This window comes from Pteropus medius, unplaced genomic scaffold (genome assembly GCF_902729225.1).
Source record: "Pteropus medius unplaced genomic scaffold, Ma_sr-lr_union100, whole genome shotgun sequence".
Lineage (NCBI taxonomy): Eukaryota > Metazoa > Chordata > Mammalia > Chiroptera > Pteropodidae > Pteropus > Pteropus medius.
The window spans coordinates 23,795,716-23,821,923 of NW_024354875.1; the positions used below are offsets into that span (position 1 = coordinate 23,795,716).

The window sequence follows — 26,208 nt, forward strand, 5'->3', positions numbered from 1 at the left end:
ATTTGGACATCTCTTTAGAGTCATTATTCTGCCAACCACAACATCCCAGAGGTATCAGAATACTTGAAATAGCTGGTTGTATTATGTAGACTGGGGTAAAGTTCTTGTGAGTTCTCACGAAGTCTAGATGAGTGGAGCTTAATCCTGCATGCACCTATACATGGGCCTCATGGATATGTCATTTAACTGATGTTAATTAGCTCTGCATTTACTCAACTATCAGGAAAGAGAAGACAGATACAATTCCCAGACTGATACCCCAATCTTTCCCTGCAAATGTTTTCCAGGCTTCCTGACATCTGGCTTCTAGCTAACTCCCATCAGTGGAGGCCTGGTGAGAGATTAGACAACAGGAAGAAGGAAGCAGCCACAGTAGCTCTCCCTTTCTATTTCCACCTCATGGTGTGTCATTCTGAAGTTTATAGTCCCAGCACCCCTGGGCAGCCCCCTCCATGGTTTTAGCTTCGGCTGGAGGTTGGCTTTTGGATTCTAGTACCACTTCCTCCTCTCTGGGGATGCTTGTGGCTTTCTGCTATTGCAAATCTCTGGGTTGCCCCATTCCTTATTTAGCTTCTTAATTCTTCCATCATTGTGTAATCCATTCGCTATATTAAATTTCCTCTATTTGAAATATCTACAGTAGGTTCTCTTTGCCTGACTCAACTTTCACTGATAGAATGGAAAATAAAACTGTGCTAATTTCAATCTTGCATTCCTTAGTAAAATCTCCTTACCTATCTGAAAGGGACTCTTTCTCTTAGAAAATAAAACTTTTGACAGAAAATCCATTCCATTTGTTTAGAGGTATATTTAAGAAATTTAGCACCCTCATGGCATTTCTGATATGAAATTTCTGACATAAAATATGTGGCTTGATGTTTACTTACTAAAACTGATGTCATAGGGTGAGCTCTACTGGTACCTGAGAAAGGAATTTCAGGAAGCTACTCTGTGAATTGCTAGAGATTAGATTTCTGAATAATGAGCCCGGTGGTGTTGGTGTAGCAGAAGACAGGACTGTATCCCACTGCCAGTGTCAATCAAGAACACTCAATCATGGCTTTGGGGCACAAAGAACAGGATAAAGAGACTGCCACATGTCTAAGAAGTGGTTTCCTCTATTCAAGGAGAGGGAAAACTAAGGCAAGAATGCAGTTTGGTTTGGTGAGTGACTGGCTCCACTCATTTCTTCTTAAAAAAATAATACACACAGTGGAAAAGGGGTGAAGGGAACTCTGCTCTCTTCTGAATAGTAAGGCTATTAACAAGAAGAAAAAGATTAAAAAATAATTTGCATATGTGATTATTAGGATAGAAAAGGATGACTCTAACTGCAGTTCTTGACACGACTTTGTGGCTTTCTGTGGTTGAGATAATGTACATAAAGCAGAGACCCCACCATCTGACTAATTAACTCGGCAGCAGGGAAGGAATGGATGAAAGGATAATTAATAGGTCAAAGACCCAATGCTGTGTTATGATTATTTGAATAATATTATGATAATTTGAATAACGTACAAGAGTTTGTGAAAATTGGTTGCTGGCTAGGACTCCAGCTGACAAAACATTTGAATCATGCTCATTTAATACCTCCTGGGTAGCTTTCCTTCCTTCCTGAAAGTACTGAGCATATGTTTGAATATAGGGGGTAAGGTTAGGGGACAGAAAGAAACGGGTGGGAAATGACTGTGGAAAAAATACCATTTTAAATGTCCATTGCAGAATTATACTGTTTTAAGCATCCACAGCAGAATTCCTCCATTTCTATTCACATTGAAATGACCTTAACTGGCACCGCACTTGAGTTTGTAGTAACTATTCAGTAGAATGAAAAACCCAGTGCTTATTTCCTTGTTTGAAAAAAAGTGAATTACTTCATTAGAACAAGTCTGTGGTTGATGGATTTCTATCTTTATTTAGAAAAACAAAACTAAAGAATCATTTTTATTTTAAACAAGTAAGGACTTAAAACAAGACATTTACTTAAAAAATTTTAAACATGTTTTGAAAGTATTATAGATTGTTAGCTAATGTATTTATAATATACCCACACTTGACATTTATGCATCCCTATATCATTTTTTTATTTCAGTGGCTCTTTTTTTCCTTTAGTTTCTTTTACTGAGAAGATGGACTTCACTGTCAACATCCAAGCAGCAATCTAGAACATGGCCTGAGGGTGTTTAGGACAGGTAATAAAAAGGCCAACCTGTTTTCTGCTGCATGAATTTATTTTCTGCAGTCGGTGTGAGTTTTATTACTTATATGAAAAGAATAGCTTCCTTCCACCTTTCCATTAGCCAGTAACTCTCAACCAGGGGAGATTTTGGCCCCTGGGAGACATTTGGCAGTGTCTACAGAAAGTTTTGATTGTCAGGATTTGGGGGAACTACTGCTACCTAGAAGGTAGAGACTAGAAATGCCGCCAAACATCCTATATGCACAGGACAACCCCCACAGCAAAGAATTATCTGGCCTCAAAAGCCAATTATGTTGAGATTGAGAAGTTGCATTAATTCAAGGGTGGCTTTTGGTGAATGCAAGAATGGAAATGATGCTGCCTACTCCAAGATCCTCCTTAAATGTACTGTAAGACTTCGTTCTTCACTTCTAAAAATAGGGGAAATGGGGCACCTCATTGCATATGACTAACTAATTTTTATTGCTGGCATTTTAGGTATATATGTTATATGGCTACTATTTGGTTATTAAGGATTAACAATAAATGAATAAGTGCAAGTAATTCTCAGCTCCTAGAAGTCAAAGGTCAAAAAAGAATCTAGGAGATAGAAAGAGTATATTTTTCTGAAGTGCTGTTCAGCTACGCAGCGGCCTTGGGGGAGCTATAAGGCTACTGACAGACTTTTCCTGTGGCCTGATATAAGAGAGCTGTGAGTTTCAAGAAACTTGAGCATGATTTCAGAACAAAGCTATGCTCTGTATCTCCTAATGATGCAATCTAGTTGCCCACCTGCACGGGGTTGCAATTCCATATATTCTCACCAGCTATTGTTTTGTTTTACTTTGTTTTGAATTTTTATAGGAGTTTATTTGAGTCAAATGAAGACATATGCCAAGGAGCAAGATCTCAAATGCTTCTCACTAGCTATTTTAAAGAGTTTTCATTAAAGATTTAGTTAAGGATATACCACATATTTATTACTATGACTGGTAGGTGAATTAAAGGGACAACTTTATTCCTGAAGTAGAATCCCATGCAAGGGCTACAAGCTCTCAGGGGATGACGTTGATAGGTAAGAAAGTGCTATTGGTATTTAAGAATGTTTATCATAAAATTCGGTTAAGAATTTGATTTGTGATTTGTCTTTTGGAAGTGGTGACCGGGCTTTCGATCAATTTAGAATTTTAGTTTTCTAGCTTAAGTATTCTCTCCTTTATTTCACTTCCTAAAGCAAACATTATTTTTTTAACTGTCATAAAAGTGATTATTTTATTTTTTAATTAATTAATTAATTTTTTATGTTGGCATTGATTAATGAAATCTGGTAAGTTTCAGCTGAACATTTTAACAATAAGTCATACATATATTTACATTGTGTGTTAGATTTCTTCTAAAGCAAACATTTTTAATGTTTAGGTTGCCAAGCAGCTTATAAGAAGCACCTGTATCCACCGCCCAGTAAATAAATAGAAACTATAGAAAGTGAAACAAGTATCATTGTTATGTAGTCAAAGACTTGATATAGGACAAGAGATTATACACATTTTATAATTAGAATGTAATTCTCAAACTACAAACATATGTAGTTATGTGTGACTGTGTAACACTTGCGCTACAAATGTATGAAGTTATGTAGGTATCTTTGAGAAATAACAGGAGTTGGTCAGATGCAGAAACTTTCATTAATTACATGTAGTGAGAATGTAGAATAGTACAATCTCTTCTGCTTTCTTTTACTAACTAAGCCTTGTATTTTAAATGCATGTGTCCTTAACATAAAGGAAAATTCAATGAAATCTTCCTGGGATGCAAAAACAAAGACATATTTTTTTAAAATGTTGAATTTTGCTGTTGTAGAAGGGTTTTGAAATAAGTGATAAAGATACATCCACTGTTATCCATCAATACAGTAGGAGATAAAGTATGTGATATTATACTTTAAATTTTGATTAAATAATAAACCATATTTAAGTAATAGGCATATATACACATATTGTGACATTAAGATATGAAGGAACGATTGTGATCTTTAGCTTTGGAATTTTTGGTAGATAAATTTGGTAGTATTTTGGTACAAAAAACACAGTATTTCAAAAACAGACTTATGTTGGGTTGATATTTGAAAAACCAATTTATAAGTAGTTCAATTTATATATAGTCCAAAACATAACACTTTTGTAGCTTGGGAATTGTCAAAATGCTCTACTAGACCACTAACAGGTATGATCTGGAATTGATGGCTCAAAACTGCAAATGATAAGAAAATAATGAGTAACAGTCATTACAAGAAAGATTAAAATACAGAGGTGTAGCGTTGTCATCTCGAAAATTTCTTCACCAAAGCAAACATCAGTTCCTTAAAGACAGATACAACCATAAGTAAGCTGTGGAGTCTTCTTAATTCAACAAGAGTCTGATAGACATATAAGACATAGTTACACAAGTGGCGCCTCTGTGGTGTCCTTGAGTCTCAAGACAGGAGAGGAATCAGTTGGAACTAGGTTTGGGAAGATGTGCTTCAGCAGAGAAGATGGCGTTCCTCAAGCCATCTTGTTCCAGTCAGTTCTTGGTAGCTCTGAGAAGAGCAACTCTATTGACTTGTTAACATCAGTTGACAGTAAAGCAATGGTGGCCTATGACTTACTTCTTGACACACTATTATAAAAGCATGCCAGCCAGAAGTATGGGTCCTACCTTCAATTTTCAGAATACCCTGAATTTTCTGAGTGAAATTTTTAGTGGGGGCTCCATCTTTCTCACCAAACATTTTTCATATTTGCCAGCAGTGTGTAAATTTGTGATTTGTAGTTGAAATTTCTTTCCAGCCTCTTACTTACTTCATCTCCTAGCCTTGTATTACTGACCCAACTCCACTGAGGGTTCTGGTCCCAGCTCATAAAGTTTGTCTCTAGTTTAACTCCTAAGATGATTTTGGGTCAGCGTAACATATGCTGTCAGTGCCACAGCTCTATCCCTTGGCACTCACTGCTCTAATAACCACTAGTAATGCTTCCTACAAACACCTGTGACTGTCTTCTAGAGCCTGAAGTGCCAGGAAGTTACAGCTGTCAGGAACCGCCTTCAATGACAATAGAAAGTTTGGGAAAGAAATACCCCAGCTTTCTTACCACTAGAGGGAGTGTGGTTCACTGTGACAAGTGCTCTATACTGTCTCCTAGAATTACCCAGTAGGATTCAGCCCCAGTTGCTCATAATAGTAATGATAACTTATAAATAAAAAGGCCTTTCGAAATGAGAGGCAAAAAAGCGTTTGTTTGAGGTCAGTAAGAGTAGCTGTTTGGGATGCACTGATTCAGGCAGGAGCCCAAATTAGTGTTCTGATTAGGGGACAAAGGCACTGGGTATTTATGAAAAGGGAAAGGGGAACAATTATATCAATAGAAGAAAGACATTTCTATTGATGCAAGTAACATAAAATAGTGATACTAATTCTAAACAATGTTTTACATTTTTAGTTTCGTAGTCATCAGTCCAGTAGTCATATAATTGCTTTCTTGTTATCTTTGCACAGTTCTTGCCGATACAATATTGCCTTAGGCCTAGACCTAAAGTTATTTTGCCCTGTTTTAACATTTCAAAGATTTGGGGCATAAGATGTGCAAGGCAGCTCTTCTGGCCTGGCAGCCCAGCTCCATTTCAGAGTAGCTCCATTTTTTTGAACAGTAACCTGATCAATAATGCACACTAATATTGGCTTCCTTCATTTTCCTCTGCCATTTTCTCATTTTCCTATCAGTACTTCCTGAGATCACCTCCCAAATAAACTTCTTGCACTTAAATCCTTGTCTCAGGATCTACTTCAAAGGGAACCCAACTTAAGAGAGTCATTTCAAAGTCCATGTAGTCAACCCTTCTACTGCCTTTGGCTCATATAAGAGTTCTTATAGTCCAGTTACTTTGGTACTTAAAGTCTTGGACTTGCTTTTATTCCTTGGTCCGGTTCCAAATTTGAGGTCTTAGACTTCAGAATTCTGTTCTTTGAACAGATGTGCAGAACCACTTCTCCCCAACTTAACTGTTCCAAACCTATACTTTCAATCTATCAACACCTGCTGTCTGAGTCTCCCCTGATTTGATGTTACATTCCCCCATATCTATACCCATTGTTGGTCAGTTGATTATGCCCATTTGAATCCTCATCTATTGTCTTAAATCCTTGATCACCTTCTACTCTGACCTTGAAAATCCTCAAACAGAGATTAATGGAACCATGTAATTTAGATTCAACTTCCCACCTCCAATCTTATCCCTGTGCTTAAGACATTACATAATAAACCTTCTCATTATTCACTGAAAATGTTGTTTTTTCATGCCACCATACTTATGTTTCTGATGTGTTCTGGTCTTTGGCACTCCTCTGTTCCTCTGCTTAAAATTTACCCCCTCGGTGGTGCCTTCCCTGATAGGCAGAATTCGTTGCTATCTGTTGTGGTTTTCATGGTATTTAATATAATATTCATTGGAAAAATTATCACATGAAATTGTAATTATTTGTATATCTGCCTTCCCAGCCAGAGTATAAACTGGAGGACAAGGATAGTCTTTAATCATCAATGTCCTGAGTTCCTAAGGCTGGATTCGCTATAAGATAGCAGATAGTAATTTACTGTGTGATGAATGAATAAGAGTTACTCATTAAAATCACAGCACTTTTTCTCCAGTACTCCATCTTATTTTCACAGAAAATGAATTTGTTGCCAGTTATTTCTGTGGGACCTAGTTGTTGCAAACTCCTTTAATAGCTTAATAGATTGGTATGTGTCACCCCCAATTCTGACATGATCTGCCCCCTGGTTTCTTCTGCCCACCTGTCTTCCACTTTAGCTAGGTGTTTTCAATTACTAACACAGCCCAGACTGACAGTAATCAGATTGGTTTCTGCCATCATAGAAACCATAAAACAGCTTTGGGTTTGATTTGATTTGCTGTCTTCCAGGCAGTCTTACCTCTAGACTTCTGCTACAGTAGATGTCCTTATGGTTTAAGTCACTGTTGTTTTGACTTTTAATTAGTTGTAGCTAAAAGAAATCCTATATAATGAACATATGAAATAATAATTTTAAACGGCATTAAGGGAAGGACACATTTTAAGAGGCAGACAGAAAGGAAGGGTAGAGGTATGAAGTACTGGAGTGAGAAGAAGTTAAAAGTGAGGAATAATTAACCCACAGAGGTTTTATGTCATTGACAAGTCTTAAGCAGAGCATTAAATAAGACAGAACATTGTTTGGTAAAAAGAGAAAGGAGCATTCTTGAATGGGCATGTTTATGACTCAAGATAGGAGAGAGTAGGGGAACTCATTTCCTCAAAGAAAACAATAAGCTACTTAAAACAAATATTTAGAACACAAATGTAAGTGAGTTAGAAGAACTCATTATTTCTGACTTATGGAGAACACTATTTATATGGATAGCAGAACATTATTCTGCATAATGGAGAGACAATTGTACTTGGCACCATGATGGTGGTATTGAGTAAGAGAACTTCAATGCTGCCATGGGCAGTAGTTCAGGAACACCTAGCATCACGTAGACAAGCATGTATAAAGCAGATCTGTACTTTTCTGATTATACTAATGAATAACAGCATGATGTAGAGCTAGCCACTTAATACTGCTCAGTTTCTCCATTTTTGGAAAAAGGAGAATGAGAATGAAGATTCGTGGTCCTTTCAACTCAACATCCATGGCTTAATCGTCTCAAAGTTGAAGGATATTTTTCTATAAGTTCTATCTTCTATCTTCACGCCTTTATATTTCCTGAATCTTTGTTTAAAATATGCTAACTGAAGTTCTTAAAAATTACCAAATGAAAGTGTAAGAGTAGGGCATTGGAGAAGGTTATTAAGAAAAATTTTATTTTATATTCAATAAATTTTTTCTGAACCAAATGGCTTCTGACAGAGAATTTCCTACTTTCACTGCTTTTACTGCTTGTTGCTTTTAGCCAGTAGATAGGTGATTAATGCTTTGAATTGTATTTCAAACACTAAGTTTTGTTACTACTAAATAAATAATAAGAGTAGTTTCTGCTTCTGGACTTTTGAACGATGATCATAAGATTTTTTAATTTTCAGAAGAGTGAAAACATTTCCCTTTCTCCAAGAGCAGACAGTTTTCAAGGATAACATGTGAAATATGCATTACACTTTTATTAGAAAAATAGTTCCTTTGTGGCAGAGAAAAAAATGGTGGCGTAGGACATGCTGGACAAGGTCTGGTTCTCGTGGAAACCAGTGTTCACAGATCCTGACAGCACATGGCCACCTGATGATCTTGAATCAAACAGCTGCACACGGCATCTCAGCTTACATTGTCAAATGGAAAATAACCCCAAACTCACAACTGAAAATTCATGAGGCACCTTGACAGATGTTGATAATGGCCTTGGACACACTAGAGCAGACATGATTTAGAACCACTCCTGAGCATTAGAAGATCTTGAGATGTTAAATCTGTCTGCCTCCAAGACTGTATTTGTGAGAATAAATAAATTACACTTTCTTTTTTTAATTATATGATAAAAATTTATTTAGCCAATTAGTTGGCTCTAGCTAAAAATTTTTGAAAATAGGACATGTGTTTCTCTAAACAAAAATGGCTTCTTAAGGTCAGTTCTGTATGCTCTTTGGTAGTATTTAGCTTTGTAATGTATATGAACTACAAATATTTTTTAGGCTACACAATAATATGAATGATTAATTACAACATGACTTAAAAGCTTTTGTTTTTAACCTTAGGGGACATACTTGTATTGAGGGTTATGTTTTGTTGTTATTGTTTTGTTTTGTTCTCTTTAGGTCTGAACTTCATTTCACTCTTCCCCTTATGGCTATGGTGTGAAGGATAATTAGATTTGTACTGAGTTTTGTGAACCCTGTGGAGAAAAGCTTTATATTGGCCTAGGAAATCTTGGAAGCATGAAGTTTTGTACAAAAATTCTGGGATTACTATTCTTATCTTGTTAGAAATCTTGAGAGTTAGCCAAGAAGTAGGAATGTAGAGCACATCCAGAGAATCTGGGAAAAAAACTGGAAGGACTGAGATTAAGAAATGGAAAATGTTTAGTCCTTTTCAGAATTTATCCTGAGGTAGCTGAAGTAAATTATCTAGATCAGATTGGGTCTAGAATGGAAACATACTAAGAACTGATTTTTGAATAAGATATGAAGGTGCTGATGGTATCTAATCATAAACAATAGGGTTTATACATAATCGTTTTAGATATTTAATCAATGAGCAACATTTTTATATTAATCACTTTTACCATTGGTGCATTTCAAGGTAGACATACGAGATTCAATAGGAAAAAATTATAAACTGAAATTATAATAAATTCTATAAGCCTCTTCTTGTATATGAAATGGGAATGCATATTCAGCATGACATTTGATGGTTAAATGATCCACTGAGTACTGCATATACACAGAGAACATGTTTCCAGAACATTTACAGAACACAAAAATTATGTTTAAACTTAATTGTTTTATAGAAGCTGACTTTATTAGTCAGTGAAACATTTTAAAAGAGTAAAATGATTCATAAGAAACATTTTTGTTAATTATTAATAAAGAATATTACCTGGAAAAACACAAAGCTTTCTACAGAATACTGAATGCATGGACATGATGATAAGGAACAACTGGGCCTGCATAGCCATGTATTAAGTTGGAAGGCAGGAAAGAGCACATAGGTAAAAAAAAGAGAAAAAAAAAGTCCTTTTTTCCTGAAAAATGTTCATATGCTACTTCTTGCTGGCTAGCTATTGGCATAAAAAAGAGCTACAGACTGATTCTTCTGAACGTATTTTGGAGAAATTTTCCAACTTTTTCTGGTTTATTAAAGGCCAACCCTTTATGAGTTACCTCGATTGATATTTTTGCAAGGGCATTTAAGCCTTGGGAAACATTCCTTTTCACTTAAAATCAAAACAAAACAAAACAAAACAAAACTGAAAGATCGGAGTCAGCACATACCGTTTTCTCACAAAATCTTCTCTTGACTGAAATCTTTATTGAATATAAAAATTTTATCATATTCATTACTCCATGTTCATAGATTAGAAGACTTTATGTCAATTTCCCCCCAAATTGATCTCAATGCAATCACAATAAAAATTTCAAAGTAGGTGTGTGTGTATGTAAATGACAATCTGACTCTAAAATTTATATGAAATACGAAGAGCCAATAATTACCAAGACATTCTTGAAAAAGAACAAACCTGGAAGCCTTTCACTGCCAGATATCAAGACTTATTGTAAAGCTATCAAAATTAAGACAGTATGGTTCTGCGGCAAGAATAAATAAATAGTCCACAGAACAGAATAGAGTTTCCAGAAACAGAACTACACATTTATGTCACTTTATATATGATTGCCTGATTCAGAACAAAAAGGACACTGCAGTGCAGAGGGAAAAGGATGGTCTTTTTGATGAATGACATTAGGTCAACTGGCTATCTGTAAAGAAAATGTTTACCTTGAACCCTATATCATTCTAAACGCAAAAATAGACACACAAAAATCAGCTCGAAATGGATCAAAGACTTATGTAAACACAAGGCTCGAAATTGTAAAACTCCTGAAGAAAACATAAGGGAAATAATTTTTAAATAGGATACAGAAAGCACTAACAATAAAGGAATAATTTAAAATTTTAGATGGTATTAAAATTACAAATTCCTTTTCACCAAAAGACATCATTAAGATAGTGAAAAGGCAAAGAATAGAGTGGGAGAAGATTTTTTTAAATATATAAAACTTATTAAGAGCTTATATACTAAACAACCCTAATAAATTGATAAGAAAAAACAATAATCCGACCCAAAAGAAAAATGAGCAAGAAACTTGCACAGGCACTTCTCAAAAGAGAATATACAAATGGCCAATAAATACATTAAAGATATTTAACTTCATTAGTCATCAAGGAAATGCAAAAAAAAACACCCCAAACAACAACAACAATAACAACAACAACAAAACCCCCAAAAGCCCAACCACAATGAGAAACAACTTCAGACCTACTAGAATGGCTAAAATTTAAAAAACTGATATTATCAAGTGTTAAAACAAAGAAGCATAACTGGAACTCTTATAAACTGTTGGTAGACACATAATTTAGTAGTATCTAATAAATTTGGACAAAAGCATATCCTATTATCACCAATTTTTACACCTGGATATATATGTCCAAGAGAATTTGTATATATGTTAACCAAAATAGATATACAAGAATATTTTTATCAGCACTGTTTGTAATAGTGTAAATCTGAAAACAATGGACTGTCCATCAACATTTGTGTGGACAAATAAATTGAGTCATATAAAGACAAAAGAATAGTTAAATTATCACTATGTGCAACGATATGGAGACTATCACAAACATAATGTTTAACAAAGGCAGCCGCAAAAAGAGTTACATGCTGTATTACATCATTCATATAAAGCTCAAAAAGTGGCAAGGCTAATTATGATGTTAGAAGTCAAGATAGTGGTTACTTTGATGGGCATGGTGACAGAGAGAGCATGAGAAGGACTTCGGAAGAGTTAGTAATGCTGTTTCTTCATCTAGGTGCTGGATATGTAGGCATGTTCACTTCGTGAAAATTCAGTACTGTACATTTATGAATTATTTACATTTTGTATTATGTTAAACTTCAATAAAAAGTTAACTTAAAAAAGTCATTATCTTACCTTCACATAGTTCAAGCTTTATGGAAGAAAACTTGGCAATAGCTATTATAATTTTTATACATCTATAGCTTTCGATTAAGCAATTTCATGTTTAGGAAATTACTAAAAAACTTGAACAAAGGCACAGAGATGTTTATCATCCCATTGGTTATTCCCTTCTATTAGCACATTGTCATTTCCCAGCTTTCATGGCACCACATTCCTTTAGTTTCCCCAATCTGTCTGGCATTTCTTCTTGGTTCTCATCACTGGTTCTGCCTCCTCTTCTACCCTTCTAAATGCGGAAGGGATGAAGGCACACCTCTGCCCTGTGCCTTCATCTTTTCCTTCTAATCGCTTTCTCCATATGATCTCTTTTAGTCTATGGCTTTAAGTGCCATCTAGATGCTCCCAATTTTATTTCTATAATCCCCATCTCTCCCCTAAGCTCTAGGTTTATATATCCAACATATAACTTGAGATTTCTACTTGGCTATCTAATAGGCATAGAAGATTCAATATACTCAAAGTTGAATTCTTCATATCCAGCTTGATCAAACTCATTTTTGCCCAGTCATCCCCATCTCAGTAAATGGCATCATCATTCTCTCCATTGTTTGGGACTTGGATCTAAGAGTAACCCATTACATATCCCCTTTTCTTTATCATCCATTCAATCCTTCACCAAGATGATTGTTGTACTTGGACCTGTTCACTTCTCTTTATCTCCACTGCCATCATTAGAGTCATTAAATCTCAATTAGGTGATTTAAATTGGCCCTTAGCTGGTTTCTCTAAATCTATTCTTCCTTTTTCATAGTTCACTTGCTAGCCAGAATAATTTTTGAAATGGTAAACCAAATTATGCCACTCCTTTCCTTGAGAACTTAAATGGTTTCCCATTGTTTTTAGTTTAAAATCTAGACTCTTCCCTATGATGGCCTACGAGGCCTTGCCTTTTCCAGTTCCTTTCTTTCATGATACATCTCTTATTACTCACTGACCTCTTGCTCTCTGTACTTCAATCACACTGTCCTCTCTTCTGTTCCTCGAGCACCCCAAACCCTTTCAGTCCCCTGGGTCTTTTGTATTTGCTTTTCCCTTCACTCTTCAGATAGCTGGCTCATTCTCATCCTTTAAGCCTCTACTCATCCTTTTATTTCCTTCATGGCATTTATCATTAGCTGAATCATTTTAAATATGTATCTATTTAGAATCTATAATCACTTTATTTATTTACATATTTCATTTCTTACTAACATGTAAGCTGAATGAAGGCAAAGTTCACATTTGTTTGCCTTATCCACCAATGCCTATTACAGTTGCTTGAAATAGAAGACCTTCAAAAAGTTTCTGTTGAATTAAGAAATACATAAATTATATTACTTATAATTATGAAATATTGGAAATAACACAATGTACTGGTTAAATAGACTTGTATCTGAATATACTGAAAAAAAATACATGTCTGGGGTTATCTTATATCATAACAGCTAAGAATTTCAGAAAGCAATACCCCTAAAAAGAATTGGAATGGATTTGGTTAAAGACACATTAGATAATAGAGAGTGTGTACATAGGTAGGTTCCAGGGCCTGATGTGGTGAGTCAAAAGTTTCTTCTGGTCATGGTTCTCATCTGGGGGTGATTTTGCCCCCCAGGAGATATTTGACAATTATAAAGACATTTTTGGTTTTCACTCTTGGGGTTAGGGGAGGAGGTGCTACTGGCATCCAGTGGGTAGAGACCAGGGATGCTGCTAAAGCATCCTGCAATACACAGGACAACTCCCACAAAAAAGAATTATTTGGCTGCCAATAATGCTGAGGTAGAGAAACTCTGGGTGAGGGGATGCAGTGTATCTCTCTGTAATTATCTGATATCTGCTTGGAGACTTGAGCAACACGGAGTGGTTGTTTGGTTTCAGGTTTTTATTTTTTAAAAACTGCTCACATCCAGCAGCCATCATGAGTAATAGTAATTGACTTATTTACTACCAACTATTAGAATAGCCAGGATTTCCCTAAGTTACTCAGTCTGAGTAATTTCCTAATTTTTAGTAGTTTACTGCATAGTTCAGACTTGAGATATTTTCTGAAACATTTTAGGAGGTATTTGCTCTGTGACTGCTCTTCTACTTCTCTTTTATAGTGGATAATTAGAAGGATTTATTCTCCGGAGATGTCAAGTAGGCATCTTTCTCATTACCTAAATTCACTCAGAGAAAAATAAATCAGTATCCACATCAAAGTGCAGAAGTGTCCAGAAAAAAATAATTTCTACTATGTATAATCAGAAAGTTGGTGAAGAATTTTTTACCTCCTCTCTTTGTAATAACCTTCCTCTATCCCCAAAACTGTGTTGAGGCAGAATTTATCACTTACTTAATTTACAGTGCAAAGAAGAGCCTTTACTCCCTAGTATTTTTTTTTTTTTTCAATCAGTGCAGGTCAAGTTCCAGGGTCATGTGAGGTGGGAGGGGAATCATATGTTTCCCAGGATAGAGTGAAGATATCAGTTTGAGTAGAAATAATGTTCTCATCTATCTTTTAGAAGGCTCCAATGAGAGACGATCAAATAAGTGCCAGGGAATAACACATTTTCGAAGTTACTGCATAAAAAGAAGAAAAATACTACAAGAAGATGGGGAATAAGCCTAGAGGGCATTTCTCTAATTCAAAGTCATGGCTTTTGAGTTGAAATAGAACATGTCACAGAAAGACTCCTGCAATGTGGGGGTATCACATCCCTCTCTGTCTTCAGCATGGCCAAGGAGGAGGGGATAAGAAGTTTTCTCAGGTGGAATTACATTCAGGCCCTTGTCTTAGTCATTTCAGGCTATTATAACAAGGTACGACAGACTGCGTGGCTTATAAACAATAAAAATTTTTATCTCACAGCTCTGGAGGCTGGAAGTTCAAGATCAGAGTGACAGCATGGTCAGGTTCTGGTGAGGGCCCATTCCTGGGTTGCAGATCAGGTTGCAGACCACCAACTTCTCATTAGATTATCATATAGCAGGAAAAGAGAGTGAGAGAGCTCTCTGGGGTCTCTTTTGAAAGAGCACTAAGCCTATTCATGAGGGCTATTCCCTCATGGCCTAATTACTTCCCAAATGACCCATTTCTTAATACCATCACATTGGGGGTTAGGATTTTATGGTGGAACACAAACATTCAGTTTATTGCAGCCCTAGCCCTATGTTTTGAGCCTTGAGTCAGGAAAGAGGCTCTTAAAATTTGCTAATCCATGCAAAATGGTAGAACTACCCTGCTCTATGTCTGTCTCCCCAAGGCAACCATTTAGGACTTCTTTTTTTTTTTTAATTAGTGAGAGAACATGGGATGCAGTGAATATAAGGTTAGAAGTGTCAGATCTAGGAGTCTCTTGGCTTCAGCCTGAGCTCCTATTTTTCTCAGAGAGTGGTGGAAGCATTGGGCAGAACACCTTCCTGTACACCCTCACTCAAACATACCTGATCTCCACTATCTCCAAATGCTGTGAGAAAGTCAGGAGGTCTGGGCTGAATAGGTCTGATCTTTCTCAGTGAGTGCAGGCTCTAGAGCAAGGCTCTTGTGTTCAGATTCCAGTTCCAACATGCACGCCTATGGGATCTGGAGGAAGTTGCTGCCTCTGCTCCCTTATCATCAATGGTCATATCTGTCTATCTAGGTTTAAGAGAGAATTAAATGAGTGAATGCATGTAAAGCACCTATCACAGTGCCTGGAACTTAGTAAATGCTTAATAAATGCTATCTGCTGCTACTATCACCGTTAATAATGCCAATAGAAGAAAGGTGTCTGCTGTCGGATGGTGAATATAGTGAATAGGAAGTCAAGGAGGAAAAGATGAATAAATTCTACAATCTAATGCTATTGTTCAGGTCCCACCAGTGCCCTGCTCCTACTTCCTCAGACCTTACCATTGCGTGCACACAGGCCCAGCTTCCAACTCCAGCATCTCATCTCTTTGCCTGAGGACTTTCTTTGGCAGCTGGCATTTACTCTTCCAGATCCCACTGTGCCTGTGCACATGGCAGGCCACAAATATCAGAGGATTAATATTCATCAACTGGGAGCAGCCCTCAACTAATAACTCATGGAATTGGTGTACCTCACCTGTTGGTGAAAAAATTAAGGCGAATGTTCTACACTGGCTATTAGAATCCCAGCAAGATTAATCTCTAGTTACCAGGGGTAACTCAATACTAAACACTTTACTGGCTGCTGTCTTAGTTGGGCTGCTATAACCAAATAACACAGATTGAGCAGCTTATAAAAAATAGAAATTTATTTCTCAGTTTTGTAGGCGAGGTCCAAGTTAAGGTGCCCAGCATGGTCAAGTTCTGGTGAGGATTCTTTTTTTCATAGCTGGGGCTTCACACTGTGCTTTCACATGTCTGAAGGGGCAAATGGTCCCTGTGGGATCTCTTTTATAAGAACACTAATCCCATTCATGAGGCCTCCATCTTCATGACCTAAGTACCTCCCAAAGGCCCTATGTCCTAGCATCATCATCTTTGAGGGTTAGAATTTCAACATATGAATTTGGGAGGAATACAAACATTCAGACCATATCAGCTGCCTTCCCTTTCCTGTTTCCCCTACCAGTGTTTTCTAGGTTTGCCTTCCAAATAAACTACCAGCACTGAATTCTTCAAAATCAAGATCCGCTTCTAGGAGGACCCAGACTAAAACAGATATGGAAAAAGTTATACAAAAATCTTGCTTTCTGGGTCACTGAGCTTATGGCACCAAAGACTGAGAAAAACAGATGGAGCTGTTCTTCCATGAGACAAGAAGAAAAAAAAAAGTTTGCTCCAGAAAAGTCATGGGAGAGGGAGTGGCACAAATCCGTGCATTGGGACAATGGAAAGAGAAGTCCAAGGGCGGTAGAAGGACTGGGAGGGAGGAAAATATGTCATATGGAATTTATATAAAGCTGAAGGCTGTGGTGGGTGCAATATAAACTCTTTCTCTGCTTACCTGATGGGATCTTCAGTAAAGTTGACATTGCTCATTAAGGAGCTCAGTGGGAGTGGATTTTATCTGTTGATGGTCAGAGGTACTGAGTCTTACCTAGTAGTATGTGTAGGTATCACAGAAATCACCTGTGGGGACAGTTGGATATATGACTTAAATTTATATAATTCACAACATCTAGTGCAGAGCTAAGGTACATATTAACCACCCATTGAACTCTTACTGAATGGCTGCACAAAAAGATGTACCTTTCCATCTTTTGATAGGTACATGGATTAGTAATCAATGATAATCATTTTCTGTGCTCTCTGGTTGAAATTGCTTCTGCTTCAAAGCATACCTATTCATATTCATTTAATTTCTCATTCATTCTACCCCAGGTCAGTATACACGCGCGCACACACACACACACACACACACACACACACACACACACACACACAATATAAGCACAGCTTTTCTAAAATAGTCAAACACTCATGGAATTTACTATTGGTGTTGCTCACAAAAGCCCAGGAGAATAAAACTCATTTAATTACCTAATAAATATTTATAAGTTATTGGAGACTCAAAGATGAAAACATAAGGTTCTGTCTTCAAAGAAGACTCTGTCTGAACTATGGTCGTTATTCTCTAACACTCTTCCTTCATTGTGAACCACCGGTGAGTGATCCCGTGGAAAATACCTGTGTCTCATTTTGGTTGTGCTTATTGAGGACAGACCTGCCATGCCATTAGCATATCGTTGGTCTTCTTTCTTCAAAGAGAACTCTTAAATATACTTCTCTTTATCTTGGGAAGGTAGGAGCATGTACCCAATGTAAGTACATTTATTATCATCTTTCTCATCCTCAGGCTTCCTTTCAACCACCCACCTTCCCTGATATTCTGCCCAAAAGGCAAAGCAGAGTTTCTGGACATTTTGTAAAAAAAATTGGGAAACACTCAGGTCCACTTATTTGAAAAGCATAGCCAGCATGTGTTGATGGCTATTACAGTGTGAAAATTGAGCCAAGAAGTCTGTGCAGGGGTGGAGGAAGAGGAATGGAGAGCAAAAGAGGATGAAGATGGTCTTTAAGTATAATGTTATGGCTTTAGGAAAATCTATAAGCTTTCTGTAAAGAAAGGTAATTTTACAATTTAATTTATTAACTTGGGGATGTCAGTGTCATTCTTTGGAAATTATCCATTTGATATTGCTCATTAGGAGCTTGATGGGAGTGAGTTCTATTTGTAGATGGTCAGAGGTACTGAGTCTTATCTAGTGGTAGGTGTGAGGTATTACACAAATCACCTGTGGAGACAGATGGACATCTGACTTATATTTACATGATTTATTACATCTAGCTCAGGGCTAAGGTACACATTAACTGCCAACTGAATTCTTAGAAAATCTGATGGATAAGATGAAAAGTAGAGGAGGGAAAATAGTAAGGAGGCTTACGTTACAAGTTACAAACCTCTGATTCTGACTTTAACTTTCAAAGAGAAAGAAAAATAGTTTCTGGCTTGAAAAGAACAATTATGCACTCATGCCTGTTTTTATGCTCAATTCTTCTATAAGCTCTTAAAAGATAAATCCAACCTACAAATCACCTTGGAAAATGGACTGACTTGGAATCTGAGTGCTTTGTTTGCTTTTTCTTTCATTTAACATTTGATTTGTGTTTAAATAAGTGTTATCTGACCCTAAAAAATTTTATACAATGGATTTCAAAGTATATCTCACTGATGTACTGTAATTTTTTAATCACTATATTTCACAAGTGTTGATTCTTTGAATAACAAATATGTGAAATATATATTTTTGCAGATATAACACAATATATAATATAAATATTTATATATCTGTATCTACATCTATAAAAGCAAGCCAATGAGTATTAAAGCAGGTACTAAATTCTTCACTACATTATGAGATGCCCAGAAAGGCTTTTCTCTCTCTTTTCCCCTCTCTCTCTCTAATGACATTTTAAAATACACATACAATATTGTCCCTGACCTTGAAAGAGTTTGCAGTCCTACTGAAAAGATAATATTGTATTTACATGTGACAAATAGAAGACAATTAAGGGCTCTTTGTGTTTGTTTAATTTTTAAATTAAGAACTACAGAAATTCAGAGAAGGGCAAGATAATTCTAGGTTAGAGGAATTTGTCAAACATTAATTCATTCATTCAATATTCATTTATGAAATGACTATAGAGGATAGTGAGATTGGAGCTGAGCTAGTAAGGCATGTAAGAGAGGCACTAAACATGTGCTGACTACAGGGTGTCTGGGTAGTGGGGAGTGGGGGTTGGCATAGAGTAGGCTGTGGTTGAGAAGAGCAAATCCAAAGAATGAAATATGATCAGAGAGGGAAGATGGATCCTGGTGACAAAGGAACTTGAACTAGTGACATGACAGGGTAATTGTCCTTAATGTACCTGCAGCAAGTAGTAACTTGTGTCTTCAAAGAAGCTATTACAGTTTTTATTGACACAAGTGATTAAATCAATACGATCTCTAGTCTTCAATGAAAAAAAGAAGTCTGACTTTCTCCAAGTGAAAGAACAAAATTTTCCTGAGGTTTAAGTCAACCCTGAGGTGATAAATCCAGTTACTTTTTTTTCGGCCATAATTACGTGATAAGTTATTCTCAAACATCATAATATATATTAAAAAGTATAACATGATTTTCAGGTATCTTCAGTATATGAAGAACATTCAGTATTTCCAGTCTTTCCATAGGAAACTAAAATATATGTGGAAAGAGAATTTCAAAACAATCCAGGCTCAGACAAATGCTTTTTTTCCTCTGCTTTCTAAGCTAATATAAAATTAATGCACCTTTGGCTAGGGATGGAAAAAGTGCTGTACGCAAGAGGCTAATTAGGTTGTTTTGAAGAATAAGATGACTTATTTGAACATTCATGTTACCCAAACCAGTTCTGCTTGATTATGGAGAATCTTACAGGTGGAAAACTCAGCTAAATAAACACTCAAAGGTATTTTAGAATTTCTCAGTATTTATTTTTACCTCAAGTTTCCCCTATGTACAAATCTAAGATCATTAAATTTAGTGACAGTGTCTTCACATTTATGTTAAGATTTGTGACTTCATTTTTAAAATACACTGCTAATTTGCTAACGGGAAATAACAAGAAACATCATCATTTAAGCCAGAAGTTGGCAATCTTTTTCTTAAAGGGTTAAATAATAAATATTTTAGACTTCAACTATACAACTTCACTGTTGTAGAATCGAAGTAGCAATCAACAAACAAACAAACAAACCAGACAAAATGGGCATGGCTGTTTTCTAATAAAACTTTATTTATAAAAATAGGTAGCTGTTCCAGGGTCATAGTTTGTCTATCCCTCGTCTAAATGATATTGCCACCATTATGGTAATTGCTAAGCCTCTTCCAAGTTGAATACCTGTATAAGCTTTCTCACCTCTATTTATTTAGGGTGGGGAGTGGGCGAAATGGGAAAATAAAAATGAGGAAATGGGGGTTATTGTGATAAACAACTAATACTTTATCAAGAGGTATTATGCACTCCTTTTAAATTTTTCATATTTTAATTTTTGATTCTGAAATATGTTAAACAGGTAGATAAGTATAAAAATAATATAACAGACACCATTATACTTACCACATAGATTTAATGGCAGTTAATGTTTTCATATTTGCTCCAGCTCATTTTTTAAAAGAAATAATATATTCCAGATGTAACTAAATGCTTATTCTAATTTTTTCTTTCTTTCTAAATAATCTCTTTTTTTCTCTCTGGTTTCTTATAAGATTTTCCTACTATCTTTGATGTTCTGAAATCTGTGCATTCATATCTTTCATCAACTCTGAAAATGTATCAGAGAATATCTCTTTGAATGTGATATCTTTCTATTTGCTATTTTCTCTCCTAAAACTCCGATTTCAACATATGTTGAACCTTCAATCTTCCATATTTTGAACCTATACTCTGGACTTTTCCTTTATCTCTCTGGGCTGCCATTGGTGTAATTTCCTTAGGTCAGTTTTCTAGTTTATTAATTCCTGCTCAGATTTTCTAATTTTGATTTATATCAATTGCATTTTCAATATTGAGAATTTTTCTTCATTTCTAAAGATATAACTTTCTTTTGTAAAATCTGTCATATATACTTTATAGTGTCATATTCTTAGAGATTTATTTCAATTCTTTGTATTCTAATCATTTTGTTTTATAGATTAGTACAGATTTTTTTATTATATCAGGTATGACTTGGGAGGAGAGGGAGTTACACAATCCTCATATATGTTGTATGTGTTTACTTTCCCTTGTGTTGTTTATTTATTTGTGTGTGAGAACTCGTGATAACAGAAGAATGTTCCTGTCTTTGTATGTTTTGTTTTGTTTTCTTGTTGGAGTCCTTGCATCTATAAAAGCAGTCTCTGGAATGGTTTTGTAGTTGGTTTTGGTGAGCGCTCAATGAGTTTCACCAAACTGAGAACAGTCTTATTGTTAATTTCTCAGATCAGACATGTTGACACCCATGGATAATAGAAATTTAGACCTTTATTTTTCATAGGTGAGTTTTTTTCTCCTTAGAATCTCAAAGTTCTCTTGTTTTTCTTGTGCCAGTAGGTAGAATTGTTTTAACTCCCTTTCACTGAGAACATAGCCCTTTCATTTTCTGAGATTTATGCTTTAGCTCCCCACCTCTTGCCTGAGCCCAAAGGCATGTCTTTAGTATTTGTATGGGCATTAAAGCAATTTTAGGTATTTCTGGAGACTTAAATCTTGGGCAATTTCCTCTTGGTTGCTGGAATATCAGGTCCTGAATTTACCACTCTGATTTTCAGTAGTCTCCCTATATCTGTCATTTTCTTGATTTTTAACCCAGGTAGGTAATTAAGCATTATGTTATGTATATACGCATCAATTCTATGTGTTTGCAATTGAACAACAAAGCTCTGACTTACCTTACTTTGTCATGTCGCTTGAACTACTGTTTAAGTCTCTATGGTATCAATCCAAAGATTTGTATATTTGTGATTTTTTTTTTATATTACAAATCTATTTTGGGGTCTTTTTAAAAAACTTTCTAAAAGATGCTTTCATTCCTGAATATAAATTATAAACTCTCTCATAGAATATGTTCATTTGAGCTGGGTCTGAAAAAAACTCTGTTTGCTAATTATTTAACAATAGAGGGATCATTTGAAAAATTCTTGAATTTAGGTACTATTTCCCAGAAGTGTATAATATATAGTATTAATGGTGCTATACACCCAACTCTTTTTAAAAATCGAATATATTTCACAATTTTTTCTTGATATATAATTGAAAATATTGTTTACCAAGAGAAAGCCAGCATACTCCATGATCGGGTGCTTTTACAAGTATATTTGGAAATTACCTTTTTACACTGCAGAAAAATGCATGCATTACACATTCACAAATTGTACCCACATTGCCAGGAATCCAAGTATTTAATGTAACTTGGAAACAGATTTTACATATTTTCTCTGTAATTTTGCTAATTTCATCCCAAATAAGATCGTCATTGCAACTAAATTAATATGCTTAAGTACATATTAAGGTGCTTTTTTTCAATGACTAGACTATATACCCTAGCTCTCTGCAATTGTGAGCACAGATAAAAGTTGCAAAATAATAGTCCTTAATATCCTCTTTTCTTCATCATCCAACAAGATAAGATTCTTAGAAAGTGTTTCTGAATTCAATTGTCCTCACATGGTTGGTACTGTGCCGAGGGAAGCACCATGTGCTGAAATGCTAAGCCTAAATGAGTGTTGACGCTAGTGTTTTCCTGGAGGATGTAACAGAAAAATGTTGTCCTCCCATTCGCTGCAAAGAGTTTACAGCATCTAATAAATATCACAAATGTAAGCATTTCAAATTGGAAATTAAAAAATCATGCGACAGCTAGAATCAGTTTGCTAATACATTTAGGCACTCATGTTTGTCTAATTATGGCATAGACAAAGCAGACAATCAATCTGGGTAATTCAAGCCAACAGTGAGCTTTTCTGGCAAACAGATTGGCCCAATCCTTACTCATTAATATTTGTTCCCAGCCCTTATCTCATTAGCTTCTACTTTTCTCCTGATCTCATCCTTTTGTTTTATTGATTATTAGAATGCTTCCCTTGGAAATCCAGATTTCAGTATGTTCTATCCAGAGCTCCAGAAAAAGTGGTAGCTCTTTTATCATGTTTTCTTTAGTCACACTGGGTGAGTCCCAACTTTCCACCTCATCTTGATCTAATTAGTATTGTTTTCTCCAAGAGTCACTTTAAGACCTTGCTTCTTTATTTCTTGTAAAACTCACTCTAAGTTAAGTATCTGTTTGGAGAAGAGGGACTAGGGCAACAGATCTCTGAAATCTGGCTTAGGGCAAAATACTTTTTTCCCTCTGATTTTTCTCAAGTGATCTTAAGTTCTTTCCACTGAAATGTATCTTATCTGATACCATAAAGGTTTTCAAGCTCTCACAATGCTAGGAGGTTACAGAGGTGAGTGATTCATCAATTTAAAATGCATTAGAGTTATCTCTAAGTTGCATCTTTTCTGCTTTATAAGTGCTTCCTGATGCATTTCCTCCAAGTAAACTTTTCCATTTCTCTTTATATCTTCCAAAACTCAAACCATAGCTCTATCTTTATAAAAGAAGGCACTGACTTACTTCCCTTTTTGCATACAGAAAGGTTTGAGCTTAACCTTAACATAAAGAGTAGGTAATAAACTGTATTGTAAACTGGCTATTTTAAAGTAGTCTATAAAATAGATTATTTACTAAATAATGATGTATTAACCACGACTGAGCTTACCAAACCATCAGCATATGTATTTAGATGTAGTTATCTAATAATTCCTGAGTCCTGAGAAGTGTATAGTAAATAAAAAGTACAACCTCTTTTAAATGTATCAAGATCAGTAGATATGTACAAATGTATATATCACTTTTCCTATAAGAGGTAATTTCTATTTGCAGATCAAAGGGCTACTTCCTGTTAGTCACAGATTTCTTCTCGTAATCTTCCTTCTGACGTTGGTAAAGTCACCCATATTAGTGTTTATACCTTTTAAAATGTTGACTTATAAATCAAAGGAACCCAGATGGATCACAATATTTAAAGACAGTGAAACTACAAAACAAAAAAATTAACTTAAAACTTAAGAAGAATAAAAATGATATATGTGGACCAGGGCATTCTGACTACTTGAGTTTATGCTTTTTCAAGCCCAAGAAGAGAATATGTCAGACCAGAATCACACTTAGCACTCAAGCAGGGGAGAACTAACCTCAAGGAAATTAAAATGTCTTCACTGTCGCCTGCAATTCTAGAGAAAGTGTTAGGATTAAAACTGTCCTCAGACAGATGGACCATTAAGTAAGTGTTATCAGTGGTGGAATATCTGAGAACAGGGTAGTGTATCTTCAATAAGAGAATTTCATTAAGCAGAAAAATCTTAACCTTTGAAAATATAATTTATCGCTTTCAAAAAAATATTAAGCCCATTTTTAACTCTTACATTGGATTGTAGGTAGGACTCATTATTCTGAGCCTCGATCCAATCTAGTCTTTTTTTTTTAAACTAATTACGTGTCAAAGAGTATTAATGCAATATTTCCTGTACTTCAAATGAAATTTGAGGTACTGACTATATTTTTTGATCCATGTAGGATAAGCATATCTTATATTTTTATAACTCATCACTCCTAGAATAATATGAAAAGCATGTACACAATAGATGCTTAATAAATACTTTGTGATCATTTTGGGATCAATTATTCCACGTCCCAGCTCAGGATTTTTGTTAGAATATGAGATCACCATTAAAAATATTTTGACTATGAAAAAGCAAATTGTATTAACCTAAAGAGTTTAAATGAGAATTTTGTGTCTTAACATTTAGTAAAACTTTTTAAGATCTAAAAATCAACCATCTTTCCACTAGCAATAAATGTAGCCCTAAATAATCTTGGTGAGTTACCATTCAAATGATGAATTTTTACACTGATTTTTTTCATGACTTACTTTAATGAGTGAATCTTCATGGGCTAGGAGTGCTGGGACATTCTGACATCCATTAGTTGCTATTGCTGCTTTCTCAATGAACTCTGAAAGATGAGTATTATATTGGTTATAGTGGAACACAAGGGATTAGGATTTTAGTCAAAGAGTGATTTATGAATAATTGGGCATAAAACCAAAATAAAGAATATTTTCCAGCACTAGCTATTGCAATTGCATTGAAACCTTCAGGAATACTAGACATGTATAAATCAAATAGTCATTATATGTCCATAGTATCATTTAAAACAAAAATAAGGCCATATCTCTCCCCTGCATTAAATCTTCTGATGATTTTCCAAAGGGTTTAGGAAAAATTACAATCTTCTTGCCATGGCTGCATAGACTTTGAGGGTTCTAGTGCTTGCCTACGCCTCTTATCATCTTCCTTTGCTCTCAAGAGGCTCTAGCCATTCCCTCCTCAAACATGACACACTGGCGCTATTTTAGGACCTTCGCACTTTCGCTTCCTCTGTCTCTATCCTCTGCCTCTGCACCCTGTCTCTACCATATTCCTTAGGTATCAGCTCAAGTGGCACCACTTCAGAGAGTCCATCCCAAACCACCCAATCTGAATTTATATTTCTGTACATAAGAAATATAAATCGTGAGTGCATGGGCGCGCACGTGGGCCTGCACATGTGCACGCATGCATACATAAATACTTTCTCACTCTTATTGTTGGGTTTTTATTGTGGTTCTTATATTTTTCAGAGACTATCTGTGTTTAATATTTCCACCCATGGTAGCTGCCTCTGAGGCCACATGTCACATCCCCTGGGCCCACCCTAATTCCAATGGCAGCTGTGATAGACAATTCCCTGCAAGCTCAGACTTACCTCCCTAACAGCAACCCTTCTCAACACCCTCCACTTGTTTTTCTACTTTCTGCTCCATGGTTTTTTCTAACCCCACAAGGGCCTGCTGCACCCAAGCACGAGCGCAGCCAATGGGCAATGGGAATCAGTTAATAAATGCTACAATCTCCCACTTTTCAGGTGGACCAGGCTGTTAGTCCTTTTGTAGTTTCTCAGGAGATTCCAGCAGAAATCAAGCCTCTGTTCTCACAGCAGCAACCTTAATATTGTCTGTTTCTCTTTTCCCATATCACATTCTCTACCCGCTCATTCTTGTTTCCTGGGATCACCCCCAAATTTACCATCAGTAATAAGTACTCAAGACTTTGTCTCATGCTCTGTTTTCAGGGGAACCCTAATTAAGACATGTAGAGGATATAAGTTCCATAAGAGCAAAGACTTTATCTTTTTTGTATTTTGCTTTA

At 35.8% G+C, this 26,208-nt stretch overlaps 1 long non-coding RNA gene across 1 annotated transcript; it reads left to right on the forward strand.

Moving 5' to 3' along the window:
- The first annotated feature begins 1,029 nt into the window (after positions 1–1,029).
- LOC120597003 (uncharacterized) lies at positions 1,030–2,232 on the forward strand. The gene is made up of 2 exons (XR_005651300.1): positions 1,030–1,164; positions 2,093–2,232. It is a non-coding gene; the product is annotated as an uncharacterized LOC120597003 (long non-coding RNA).
- The last annotated feature ends 23,976 nt before the right edge of the window (positions 2,233–26,208 follow it).